General features: G+C 39.6%; 1 pseudogene; it reads left to right on the top strand.

Moving 5' to 3' along the window:
- The first annotated feature begins 7,200 nt into the window (after positions 1-7,200).
- On the top strand, positions 7,201-13,139 carry LOC136202611 (cyclin-P3-1-like; annotated as a pseudogene).
- Positions 13,140-15,009: the final 1,870 nt, after the last annotated feature.

Raw genomic sequence — 15,009 nt, 5'->3', positions numbered from 1 at the left:
TTCCACCTCCAAGTCCTAAGAGACGGCCTTGAGTCTGGTTAGCTAGTTCCGAGGGCTGATTCTTCCCTTTTCACTTGCTAATTAGCTTGTACTCTTCCTATGTACTAGGCTTGGTTGTATTCCGTATTTACACTTTCCACATTTATAACATATGATTTACAATTTCTGTTTCTCTATACATGTTGATGTTTGCTACTCATTTTGATATTTGTAATTGACTATTGTGTAGGTGTTGCCTTACCGGAAGTGACGCACCGGAAACCGTAGGAATTGACAAGCCATAGAACTTACGGGCCCTAGTTTCTAACCCCCCAGCATTAGACACGCCTTGACTAGGAATCACGCAGTCTAAGTACTTCATGGGTCGGTCGACCTATACGTAGTCGTCATTGCAAGAGTAAATCATCAACCATATATATTCGGAGTCATTGTTTATCATACTTATAACTTATCGCCATCCATATCACTTCGTAGAGTTTTCGTTATATAAATCTGTCTCACCCGTAGTTAGGAGTAGCTTGTAGTTGTTTCCCAAATCAACCCAAAGTATTCACCACTTAGATAACGTATAAAACCGAGTCGTTTAATACTTGTGGTTATAAATCTCGTGGATTCGATACCCGGTCTTAACCGGATTATTACTTGATACGACGGGGTACACTTGCCCCTAAGTAGTAGCGTCTAGTAGAGATAGAGCATTTAGGAAGATCACATCCATAGTCGTGACGTCCTTATCACAATATATATTTAGAGCTCTACCGGACACTCATCAAGTTTTTGGCGCCGTTGCCGGGGATTTATAATTTCTTGCAATATTAGACAAAAACGTTTTGTTGTTAGTCTAAGAATTATCTTTGTATAAATTGTCTATATACACTTTTACTAACAATATTCTATCTTGTTCATAATTTCTTTATTTCTTTAGTTTATGCACACCCGATCTCGGAGTGATACTCTCGTTCCTATTGATTTCGAGATTGAACAAACTCTTTGTAGGATTCGGATAGAAAAGATGGCCAACGTCAACAATGAAACCAACCCACCGGTGATCAACGTTCCGAATGGAGGAGGAAACGACACCCGGACAATGATGGAGATCCTAGCTCCACATCGACCACAAAATCGCAACGGAATCATCGCCCCCACCATCCCGGCCAACACATATGAGATAAAGACTAACATGATCCAATTGATCCAACAACTCGGTCAATTCGGAGGAGAACTTCATGAGAACCCTAACGAACACCTTGATAAATTTCTTATGTGTGCCGATACTTCTCGGCAAAATGGTGTCCCGGTTGAGGCCGTACATCTAAAACTTTTCCCTTTCTCTTTGACAGGCCAAGCGTTGGAATGGTTGCACCCTTTGGAAGCCGGAACCATTACATCATAGGTCGAGCTCGAAAAGGAGTTCCTCTCCTATTACTTTCCCCCTTCCAAGACGGTGAAGTTGTGCAACGATATCACTTCCTTTCGGCAACTCGAGTATGAAGCCTTTCATGCGGCTTGGCCGAGATTCTGAAAATTGCTTCGAAGTTGCCCGCACCACGACATCCCCAAACACGATCTTGTAAGTACTTTTTATCATGGTTTAACGCCTACTAATCGTGCTACCGTGGATTCCGCAGCAGGTGGAGACCTGTTCAGTAAATCAGCAAGCGAAGCATATGAGCTCATCCATGAGCTCGCGAGAAAAAGCATTCAATGGTAAGAGGATCGGCTTGCCGGACCCCCCGAGACATCAAGCGTTCGCCATGGAAAAGGAGGCTCCAAAGGGTTCCATGGTTGAGATGAACAAGAAACTTGACGCTTTAATAGCATAATTGAGCCTCAATAAAGATGCACAGGTGCTGATGTGCAACCATTGTGGTGGTGATCACGACGGAAGAAATTGCAACACCGGCACCCCTTTTGTCGATGATCCCGAGAACGTAAGTTACGTAGGAGGTAACCAAAGGTACAACTCTAACTCAAACTCCTACCCTAACCACCACAATAATAACGATAACGGGTGGAGACCTCGACACCAACATCCGAATATGTCATACGGTAATAACAATAACGTGTTGAGGCCCCCACCCGAGTTCCACCAAGAATATAGGGAGCACGGGCTAGGGCAATCCCAAAATGCCCCCGCCGGTCGGAATGCCCAACCTCCCAACAACGTGCAAGGCCAATCGGTAACCTCCTTGTTAAAGGACATTTTAACCCGTTTTGCCGACAATGAAGTGTTTTGCAGGGATTTGAGTCACCAAGTGGCTCATTTAAACCGACAACAATAGGAGAGACAACTAGGAGCTCTCCCGACCAATACCGAGCAAAACCCGCGGGCTAAGAATAGAGAATTTGGGCAAGCAATAACTCTCCTCAACAGTCACAGCTTGGGTCCACCGGGCTCCGATTTGGATATCTTGCAATAGGCACACCCGCCGAGAAAGTCGAGCTACTCCGACTCTAAACGTAGCCTCGGTTTGCATTTCTCAAACCCTTTGTTTACACGCCCCGTGTTGGGGTTTAGTGTCCTATAGACAATTATTCTAGGATACAAACTTAATATAAATGAATTGTTCTTTATATCATTTGTTTTAATGAGATATATGTTTTATAACTATATAACGGCAATCCCTTTTAAGCACTAAATAAAGTCTAATAAAAGGAAATCCGTAAGTTTGTTTAAAGTGATTATAAAGTGTTCATACAAGCATGAAGTGAGACAAAACTTTATAATAAACTAATAAACTTAAAACCACCCCAAGTCAAGTGATATGTTTAGGATTGATATATCACTGTTGAGACTTGCATGTAACAATGTCTTTTGTCCGACAGAAAGCTGATCTCACAAGCTTCATATATACAGATATCTGGACAGTTACATGGATCCGATGAAAAGTAGTTCATTAGGATTGGGGATCCGATTTGAGATAATAGGATGGGTAGATTCATCCTTGTCACCTGTTCATCTCATTGGTATTAATAGGTATAACTAATCCTCAGACTCAAAGGAATATTAATTGGTATTCTGGATTACGGAATGTGACGCTTTGACTCTGATGTAACACTATCCTTAACAGAGATGACTCTGGGGTGTGAACAGTAGACGCTGGGTATCACCGGAAGTGATTGCGGGATCATTATATATTGGATTGAGCATTTATCACTCCCGATAAATGGGAGATACATCCAAGGATCGTTTGTGGAAGACTCGACTCTAAATCCTTGCAAGGTGATAGCTTAAGACTTGAAATACAGATTTCACTTAACCTATCTATTTGAGTTGACTCGGCCTGTACAAGTAAAATGAACGTCTTGCTATATGTGACTTGACATCATCCATAGTCATAAGATTCAGTTCAAGGATGTAGTTGATAAAGGATCGAATTATACTGTAACTAATACGGAAAGGTTAACGACAGAATTAACCTGTCTTCTTATGGCTCTGGGGGAATGATTACGGACTTGCTAATCACATACTCTGTACATCATTCCGTTATGCAAAGATTAAATATAATTCTTTGAAAATTATTTAATAACGTTGCATACGGCTAGAAGCAATAAGAACCTAATGGATCACACATAAGACTTGGAACCTAAAAGAGAGATAGATGTTAATTAATTGATGGAAGCCCAATTGAGCCCAATAAGTCCCATGGACCAAGGGGGGGTCGAAATTCATGTAGTGAAATACATGAATAATTAATTTGATTTTATTAATTCTAATTAGATTAGGATTATGAATTAAATTAATTAAAGAGATAAATAAGTTAGGAGTTTTAATTAGATTATAATACTCCTATTATTATCCAATAAGGTTATTATTATTATCCTTAATGCATTAGATATATAATGAGATAATAATTAGGAATTCGATTCCGAATTGAATTCCTATTCAGTAACCTAATTCTATCTAACTAGGGATTAGATACAAGTGATTATATATAACCCCCCTATAGGTGAATTTCGGCCAACTCAACTAAGTTAGCCCTAGTGATTTTCGAAATCCTATATTGAAGAGAGAGAGAGAATTTCGAACCCCAAGTTCGAGGATGAGATTTTCTACGGCTTCCTTCCGATCAATTGATTTCATCTATTTCTTTTATCCTTGATCTTGTGTTGATTAATTAGAGGCAATCTACTTTGGTTGCTATTCAACGGTTGATTCTAAATTAATCTTCCCGTGTTTTATTTCGTGCTTGGGAACTCGGAGAAGAGTTGTGGGCACTTCATTAACAACGGTAGATTGATCATCAAAAGGTAATTCTTCTTATCCCTCTTTATATGAAATAACGATTAACGGATCCTAGGGTTAATGGAAATAGGTTAAAATTTTTATATTTTCGCTGCTATACCTTAGCCTAATTTCCAACACCCCGCGTCCAACCTGTTCTCCCCCTTATTTTGGCCAGGAGGAATGGCACGCGTGGCATGCTCGCTCGTACGCCCCACGTACCCTGCCATTGTTTGCACCGAATAAGATCAGGAGGTGGGATACGCGTGGTGTGGCCCCTTCACGCCCCGCGTACCCCCTTGGGAATCTGAGAATCCTTTGGATTTCCACCTTCCCCCTATATATACTCCTCCCTTTTTCCTCACCTCCTCCCTCCCTCTCACTCTAACTTCCCAAATTTCATCCTGCTCTCACTCCCTCACTTCCCCCATGACAAGAAGCAAGAGACCCGCTAGTGACCGTCCCCCGCGGTCCACTCGCGCCCGCTCTTCTCGTTCCCAACATCACCAATCCCCACCACCACCCGAACGCGAAGAAACACCACCACTCACCCACCAATACAATGCCCCCTTTCACCTCCACACTGAAGCGGAGGTGGTCCAGTACCACATCGTCTCCACTTCCACTGTCATGGCCCTTCCATATATCAACCTCAGTACTCTCGACCACTACGATGTCGAGAGTGCTTTCGAAGATCGTCTCCGCGCCCTTGGTTGGCACGACCATTTTCGTGCGCGCCATCACGTGTACCCGTCGTTGGTTCAGGAATTCTACACTATCATTATTTCTAATGGTGTCCCCGGTGCTGCCCTCTTCACCTTCCGCCTTCACAACCATCCCTACTCCATTGACACGGCCTGGATCCGCACGCATTTCACTAAGCAAACGGAACCCGACACCACCCATTGGCCCTCCGATGACGCTGCCCGCGAATTCTGGGCCACCATCACCGGCTTGGATACCTATGATGTCTCCAACCTCCACCCGGGTAGCATCCGTGACCCCATCCTTTACCTCCTCCACCGCTTCATCAACTATTATTTTACAGGGATGTCCGAGTCCAACAAGGTCAATAAGCTTGAGCTTCTCGCTCTGTATTGTTCCGTGAACGGCCTCCAATTCAACCTTTCCTTCCTTGTTGCTACTATGCTCCACCACATGCCAACCCGGAAGCGTGCCAAACTTGGGCTCGGGCATCTAGTCACTGTTTTTGCCACCTCCTCCATTGGCTCCACTGCCCTTGACCGCCTTCCCCATCTAGAAGCCCGCCCCTTGGACAAAAACACCTTCAAATCCCTCAAACGCATGCCTCCGGCCCAGGTGAGAGTTCGGGGGCAGGCGAGCAACAAGCGGAGGATGGGTGGGACTCCGATCTCGGACTCAACTTTAGCCCACCCCCCAACCACGACTTCAACTCCATCTATGCTCGATTGGATATTTTGGAGGGAAACCAACGACGTGATCGGGCCCACTTCGACTCCCGGTTCGACGCCTTGGATGCCCGCCTCGACGCTTCTGAGGCCCAAAGGCAAGCGGACCGGGCTAGCTTCGACGCATTTACCCACACCTTCTTCACCCACTTCAACATCCACGGCCTGGAATATGTATTAGACATTTTGTATATTGTTTGAATACATTATGTATGTGTTATATGAATAAAGGCAATAATTCATAATGTTTATATCTTGTGCTATGAAACATGTATGGAGTATCCGTTGATTGATAATCATGAAACGTCCGAGACATGTTCTATTCGTGGGAACGAATATAACTAAAGGTCTATGTATCCAGTATCTGTGTAGTTGTGTAGGAAGCACTACTGCAACACTTGTATAGTCAGATATGGATGCAGGTACGCATTGATGTAGCTCAATGTGGGACTGGACCGATACACTCTAGAAAGATTCATGGTGAATGTGTCATTGATCTTTCTAAATGTAGAACTCTATTATCTCCAGACCTATTTCATTATAGTAAATGACGTGGGATGCAGTTCACTTTGATATGCGCCTAACAGGTCCGTAACAGGATGCCAAATACGGGTATGTTGGGTGGATCGTTGAACACGTTATTGCGGATAGATGAAGTGATGGGATTACCACTCACCTAACGGTGAGCCGATATCACCGGCCACTTGAAAAGTGGAACTGAAGAAGTGTGTGGCCACACCCTGATAAGTAGTTCGCTTATCTGATTCATCAGTTCACTTTAGATCAAGAAATATAATAAACCGTATAGAGAATGACAACCACCATGTCTCTGGTTTATAATATGGATATGCAAATGGTAAGAGATACCGAGAGATCATCTACTGGGTTTCATGTGTCTTCTATAGACGGCTGAAGTAATTCGTATCAGCCAGGGACCTTAATGGTTTTCTAGAACCCACTTATGGTCATTGGGTTTAGGCCCATGTCTGGTTGAGGATGAACCCTTAGGATCGTGCACACACAATTCATGGAATTGAATAATAGTATAATCTTAAATACATGTTATGTATTTAATCAGAATAAAACATGTTAATTAATTGTTAATTAATTAATAAAGGGATAAATTGATTATTTGTTATTTCACTAGTACAGAAATGGCCTACAGCCACGCCTTATTAGCTACGGTTGTTTGCAAAACCGTGGCTACAGGTAATTGGGGTCGGTTATTTAAAAAACCGACTCAAATAATTAGAGCATTAGAGTCGGTTTTTCAAAAAAACCGACTCTAAATGTAATTTTTAAAAATGGCACGCGGTTTGACAGTCATTAGTGTCGGTTCTTCTTAAACCGAGGCTAATGATCCAATAATTAGCCCCGGTTTAAATATAAACCGAAGCCAATGGACCAGTAATTAGCATCGGTTCAGGTAGAACCGACCCCAATTATTAGGGTTAATGGCACCAGTTCATTAAGAACCGACCCTAATTAGTCTTTAGAGTCGGTTAATTAAAAAACCGACTCTAAAATTCAACCTATTGTTCTCCCCCTTCATCTTTCTCTGTTTGCGCAACCTAGCAGCTCTCCTCCTTTCTATGTTTGGTTCGAAAATTGAGTTTACTACTCATAAGCAGCCGACTCTAAAGATTCAAACCTCAACCGTAACCTATTGTCTCCCCCTTTCTCTTTCTCTCTTTGCGCAACCGATAGCAGCTCTCCTTCTTTTTCTGGTTTGGGTCGAAAATTGATTTTGAGTTACTTTCTACCCATAAGCAGCACCTCGTTTGAAATCGGTGCTGACTGGGTTTTGTTCGTGTTTCGATTGTGGCAGAAGCAACGTAAAAGAGGTAAGTGAATGATTTTGATTTGTTATGCGTCTGAGCTTCATTGTTATATGGGTTCGTGTTCTATCTTATGGATTTCCTTATGATTTCGTTTTCTGTGTTCTTTTTTTTATGGGTTTTGTTTATTATACGAGTTTGTTGGTGTTCCTATTCATTCTCCTGGTTTCCTCCCTGTTCGTCTCTTTCTTTTCTAAAGAGAAGACATGACTCATATAACAGTAATTTCCAATATTTATCAAACATATTTCTGTCTCTGCACCACTCTATCTTCTTCGTCCCTGATGCCTCTTTAGCACCCAACAACCCTTCCTCAATTATGTAAGTAGTTCCTTTTCTTTTTTCAATTGGGGTTTCAACTTTTACTCAATTTCAATTTATAGAGATTCTACTTTTCCTCTTGTCTGCTCGTTTTAATTTTGCTACAACTCAATTGGGTTTCTATCAGATCTTTGGTTTTACATATAAACTAGTTAAGGAGCAAAGATTAATTTTACAACTCCATTGAAATGTTAAAGAGGTGGTATGTTTGGTCAATTTTATAAGTTCTTAATTGTTCTATTGGAGCTAATATCAAATGAATTTTGTATCTTACACCCAACTGCGTAATTCAATTCTTATACCTTTCTCAATTTTCTTTGGGGTTTCATTCAAGATATTGTAGTGATTGTTGTGTTTCTTCGAGTATAATTTATTGTTCTTGAACTACATTGCAATTGATGTGTTTTTTTTATTAATGTGCTTTAACTTTAATTGAGTGCAGTTTAGCTATGGGGACGTTGAAACTTGATTCTGGAAATGCAGACTCTGACTCAGATGTATACCTAAGTTTGGGAACTCCACGAGCTTTGAACCTTGTTGCTTCACTGTTGGACAGATCTGTTCAGAAAAATGAAATGATGTTTGAGACTAGACAGATCAAAGATGCTATTACAGTATTTCATGGTTTAAGAGCATGTCCTGTTACTATTCAGCAATACATAGATCGCATCTTCAAGTACTCTAGCTGCAGCCCATCCTGCTTTATTGTAGCACAAGTTTATGTGGATCGATTCATATAGAACACCGATATTCCTTTAACATCGGCTACTGATAACAAGTGTAATGCTAGCTGCAAAGTTCATTGACGATGCGTAAGTACTTACTTATTAATTGGCTAATTCATATTTATGCTGATTGAGTTTTAAGAGGTGTGAAATTGTTAAGATGTTTGTGGGTTTTCAGATTCTTCAACAATGCATACTATGCCAAAGTGGGAGGAATAAGCACTGCAAGGTTGAACAGACTAGAGATTAAATTTTTGTTTAGTATAGATTTCAAGCTCCATGTAACTTTGAAGACATTTGGAAGATATTATTGTCAGTTGGAAAAAGAAGCCGATGAAGGTCTTATTCAGATTGAACGATCGATCCAGGCCTGCCGAATTAAAGAAAGTTGGTCAAATAAAGAAGATTCTAACACTTGTGCTCCCACAACTGCAAGATGAAGTTTCCACTAAATCATTGTAATATGTAAGATCCTACATTCATTTGAATACAATTGAGTTGAGTTAGAAATTTATGGCGTGAGTTGCTTCACCGATTGGCCAGAGATGGCACTAGCCTGCCTGCTTATGTCATTGCCATCCATTCATAAGCAGCTCGGTTTGAAATTTCATCGGCGCCGACTGGGTTTTGTTCGTGTTTTGGTTGTGGCAGAAGCAACAGAAAAGAGGTAAGTGAATGAGTTTGATTTGTTATTCTTATGAGATTCATTGTTATATGGGTTCATGTTCTATCTTCTAGATTTCCTTTATGATTTTGTTTTGTGTTCTTTCTTATAGGTTTCGTTTATTATATAAGTTTGCTGGTGTTCATGTTCCGTCTTCTGGTTTCGTCCCTGTTGGTATTCATTCTTCTGATTTCGTTTATCATATGGGTTTAGTGAAGCCATTATCTTAGATTTCCTTAATGTGCAACACTACATCCATATGTATGTCGCCAGTTTTGGAAAGCTGAAACTATGAACTTGGGTGGGTAGGAACAGAGTTATATAGCAGCTAATAGAAGTAAATGGCGTTTATGCATATGATTTTGGTGATACAGTTGGGATGACTCCATTAATGAAGATGTATACACTAGGGCATGATTTCATTCCTGACCCTATTCATGCTGGTATGCAGAATTTCAATCAAGGACTCATGTTCAATTTTCTTATCCTTTACCAATAATATATTCTCTGTTTTCTATTTGGGGATTGCGTTATCACGGTATGGCACCATTGCTTTCACATGTCTGTGAGTTGGGTTTCATGGAGGCAATTACAATTCCTCAGACTGAGTGCTTTCAAGGTTAAGCTTCTCTTTTTCTGCACTTAAACCAACAAGTTTATCCCATAAATGGCTACAACTGATTTCTGAATTTGCAGTAGAATTATGTTAGAGATAATAAAAACCATTGTTGAACCTTGTTTATCAACATAAGCTTTTGGGTTGAATGGTTATTTAACATGGGATTAGAGTCTATTAAATCAAAAGGTATAGAGTTTGAGTCTCTAAACCCCATTTATAAATTAAATTTCAGCACTTGCACACACTTCAAGCCAAAGGAATTCATGTTGCAGCTTACACTTTTGATAGATTCCATTAAAAAGATAGGAGCTCTAGTTAATAATGATTATAGACCATCCAATAGTTTTGGCTCAGTGAGACTGAGTCTCTGTTGGAGTTATAACGTTGCGAGCTCAAATTGTGTGCGTATTTGCATGTGCTATCCAATTTGCTAGATCTGAAGGGTTAATACCTGCGCCTGAATCAACTCATGCAATTGCAGCCACCATTAAGGAAGCTCTGCATTGCAAGAAGACTGGAGAAGCAAAAGTGATTCTTATGGCAATGAAGCATGTATGTAGTAGAGGAGCTGATCGACCGTCAAGAGGGGATTTTCCGAAGTGGAGGCAATGAAGCATGTATGTAGTTATTTTGAAATTGATCACATTGATCAGGTCTTGAGTCTGAACAAAGTGAAGGTCTGATTCTGGTTTGATTGGGTTTGTTTCTGAGTAATATTACTTTTGATTGTTGAAAACATGTATATAGGACAGAGCCTTCTGGAAACCATAATCTCTTTTAAGCATGGATGTCAATATGACTGTCTTTTATTGTTCTGCAGGTATTACTGCTGCCTCAGGGATTGCAGCAGAGTTAGGAATCCCATTAACTCACCCAGGCATTGCAATCAGCATTCGTTTTCTTACAGGACATTCGAGGAAAGGAGGAACAGATCCACTCTTTGTAGCGAAAAATGCAGCTGACCCTGATTCTACGTTAGTAGTTTATATGGGTTTGGTAACCCTCCCTTCTCTTGCATTGAACTTGATGCATCATGGTCTCCCTGCAAATACACCAGCTGCAACAGTGGAGTGAGGCACCACTCCTCAGCAGCGCGTGGTAAGTATGATTTGGATTGTATAGGTGAACTAGAATGCAGAAATCCTAAAAATTTGAATTGCACATGATTTTATTTGATTAATTCATACAACACAATGGTTATATAAGCATTGCATACACCTCATACTTGAAGAGTATTTTCATGACTGTTACTAAACCATAGTATAAGTGAAGCATGTATTTTAGCTGCTACTGGTGTTGATAAATTGGCCCAGTCCTGCAGCCAAGTCTTGTGATAGGGCCAATCCAATTATTTGACCAAGTACATTCTCCTTTCTTTTTTACGCACAAACATTTCAAGCACCTCTGATTTTTGTTTTTTTTTTCAAAAAAGGCCCTGATTCAATTATTTTCCCTTTAAACATGTCTGTGCAAACCTCTAGCTAGTCATTTAGGGCCTGCTATTGATATGTCTGATGCTAATCTGAGCTCTTTGATAAGGTTAATATTGAGGTAAGATTCTTAATACGAAATGTCCAGTCCCTCAAGTTTCTTAGAATATGGAAGCCATATCTAGGGGCAAAACAATTACTAGAGTCATTTCGTTATGGTTTCTCTCGTCTCTCAAAGTTGAGGATTAACGAGTGTGATAAATTAGAATTTTTCCCTGAGAGGGAATTGCCTAACATCCCTTCAATAGTTGCTGGAGCTCATGGAATTAGTTGCTGTAAGCAAGGGGTTAACTTCAATAGTTCAACTCAACTATGATACTTTGCAAAACCTCGAGTTGTTTATAGGTAATGACACCCTTCTGAAAATGGCAATTTATCTATCTTCTAATATTGTGTCAAATGCCCCTTGGAACTGTTTATAATAGCAATAGTAGCTGCTGTCTTTTTTGACATGCCGGTGATGTAAATATTGCCCATGTGATATCCTAGGTGCAGCAAAATTTACCTAAATGAACTCTTTATCTTCTGCTACCATTCCTTTTAATCATCCATTTTTTCCTAAATGAAAATTTCTGCTACTTTTTCCAGTTTAGTTTTAATTCTCTCCATATAAGAAGCTTCGTTGTTGATTGTAGTCAAGTCTGAGGCTAATGATGATTGTAACATATCTTATTAGTAAATTACTTATTTCAACTAACCCATTAATTAATTTTGGCTTTACCTGTGTACTGCCACTCTAGATGCTTGCCTGCAGATTTTGAATTGCTTCATTTAATATTATGTCTATTTGACAGTTTAATAACCTAATATTTCAGAACTTGAATTTTGTTTGTTGTTGAAGAGTGATTTTTATATGCTATGCTTTTAGGAACAACATTTACTATTTGATCACATTTACATAAGAAAATATCTTCCTTTGAAACAACCATGTATTCTTATCCTTCATTGTGATCCTTTCTGTACTTCCATTACAAATATACTCTTTTATATTTACTTTCTAATATTATATATGGTCAATGGCTTTTACATTTCCTGCATACAATGCATATTGTATTAAGGAAAAAATATCCAGGATTTTTTCTAGTATGTTAGGCTATATCATCAAATAATAATGTTAAGTTGTGCATGATATTGTAGAATGACATTATCATTATTTGATAATTGTTTATCTTTTTCTTTTTGTAAATTTTACAAGAGGGTTTGCTTAGGCAAGAGTTGAAATGCAATCTTGGCTTTTCAATTGTCATGTTAACATGCTTGGTTGAAATTTGGATCTTCTTGAAATATATATTTTGGCTTATTACTCTCTATTTTCAGGTAGCATTTGGGTTTTTGCTTTTGTGTTACTGTAGGCATTTAGGGTAGATACTGAAAGATTTTACTGAGAGAAGATATCTGAAATCGAAAAGATAGCAGAGATGCATTCAATGCGAGTCTGTGAAGGCGAATAGCATATTAGTAATAAAAGCAGCAAGCAAGGACTGGAAGGTTCACTTATGGAGATACTGGAATTGCAGAAACGGATGGGAGAGGCGGAGAAGCGTACAAGCGCAATAAAGCTGGTGGTGAAAAAGTTTGACAATGCCACAAGGCTCAGGATCGAGAACGAAGTTAGGTAAGGCAGATTAATGAGCTTCTGTAGGCACATATTAGAGAAATAGAAGTAAGGAAGTTCTTTTTTGTAGACATTAATTTAGGGCAGCCACACAATTCAACTAATGTGTAAAGTTGTAAATGTTGGTGTGTGGTAGTTTTTATTTAACTGTGTCCTTGAAAAAAATCATTTCATTGTGCACTACTATTTATTAGTTGGTTTAACGTTCCTTACAGTTTCCATATTTCAACGAAAACCGCTTGCCCACAATTACGTCAGATTTTATTATTGTAATATTTATGCCTATGATATGTGATTATAGGTTAATATTAGATCTCCATTCAATCCAAAATATTTTATTTTTTTTTAATTAAAAATATATCAATGGACACGGTTGTTTCAACAACCGACTTTAATGGTAAGAGCATTAGAGTCTGTTGTTTCAACAACCGACTCTAATGGTTAGGGGCATTAGAGTCGGTTGTTACAAACAACCGTGGCTAAAGACCCATTTAGCCACGGTTTTTCGTAACAACCGTGGCCAAAACATAGGGCATTAGAGTCGATTATACGTAAAAACCGACTCTAATGCCCCTTTGGCCACAGTCGATAAACCGTGGCTAAAGACGCCAGGCATTTGCCACGCCCCCTTTTGGCCACGGTCGTACAACCGTGACTAATGATGGTAAACGACCGTGGCCATAGGCCATTTCTGTACTAGTGTTTAACAAGTTAATCAATTTGATATTTAATTGGTTATGGTTAATTAATCAAGTTTCCAAATGTAATTCATTAATCAATTGATTAATTAGGTTGCATAGGATAAATTATTAATTGAACCATAATGCAATTAAATTATATAGAGCCATAAATATATATGTGAGATTATTTAATTAGGCCTATTTGATCCTAATTGAATTAAATATAATCTATAGGGTTATATTTATGATTAGGGATCAAAGAGGGACTAATTAGAAATTAGCCAATAAAAGTGGGGTAATTAAATTGGGCCTATTTGGACCTAATTGAATTAAATATAATCTGTAGGGCTATATTTATGGTTAGGGACCAAGGAGGGACTAATTTGAGATTAGCCACTTAACCTAAACCTAATTGATACATGTATTTATTCATTAGGTTTAGTAAGCTAATTATCACTTGCCTCCCAACTGAATATTTCGGCCCCCTCAGTCCCTGCACAAAGTTCTTCGTGTTCTTCGTGCTCAGATCATTCTGAATCGATTACGGCTAGCACCGGTTCAGTTCCTATACGGTTGGTGCATGTGATTAAGGAGATTCACTCGACTTGTGGATTCCTGCAGCCGTCTGTAGAAGAGACATCACCCGTAAGTTCCTGGATCTATGTTTTAATTTTGTTTTGAAGTTCACTCTGTGGCAGTCTGACACGATCTTAATTGGATTATAGAAAATCTAACCGTAGTTTTCCGCTGCACTTGGTTAATTTTCGATGACTAATCCCCAACACTCAAGACCTAACCACGCACAAATATGATGAGCTTATTGGATCTCTACTGACTCATGAGATCTCCATGAAGAACTTCGAGGTCAAGGAGAAGTCAGAGGACAAGAAGCAAAAGTCTATTGTCATGAAGGCAGACTCCACTAACAACAGCTCCTCAGATGATGAGGAAAGGGCCATGTTTACTCGAAAGATGAAAAGGCTGTTCCGGAAGAATGAAAAATATGGAAAGAAGCCATATCGGAAGTATGACAAGTACAAAGCTGAGTACAGTGACAACAAAGTTAGAAAGGAGAACTCGAAGCCAATGACTTGCTCTGAATGTCATCAACCTAGGGATATTAAGTCAAACTGCCCTACTCTGAAGAAAGAGAAGAAGAATGGTAAGAAGGCAATGGTGGCAACTTGGAGTGACAGTGATGAGTCATCGTCCTCTGAAGCCTGCCACTGAGTCAACAAATATTTGCTTCATGGCTGATGAGTTTGCTGAGCCCTGTGCCTCTGAGCAAGCTGAACCCTCCTATGCATCTGACAATGATGAGCAAGCTGCTGAGGTAGGCTTGAGGTGTGCTGAGAAGTCAAAACTGTGGTATATTAACAATGCATGCTCAAGGCATGTGACA

The sequence above is a fragment of the Euphorbia lathyris genome, chromosome 8, assembly GCF_963576675.1.
Source record: "Euphorbia lathyris chromosome 8, ddEupLath1.1, whole genome shotgun sequence".
Classification (NCBI taxonomy): Eukaryota; Viridiplantae; Streptophyta; class Magnoliopsida; order Malpighiales; family Euphorbiaceae; genus Euphorbia; species Euphorbia lathyris.
This window is presented reverse-complemented; position numbering and strand designations above follow the sequence as displayed.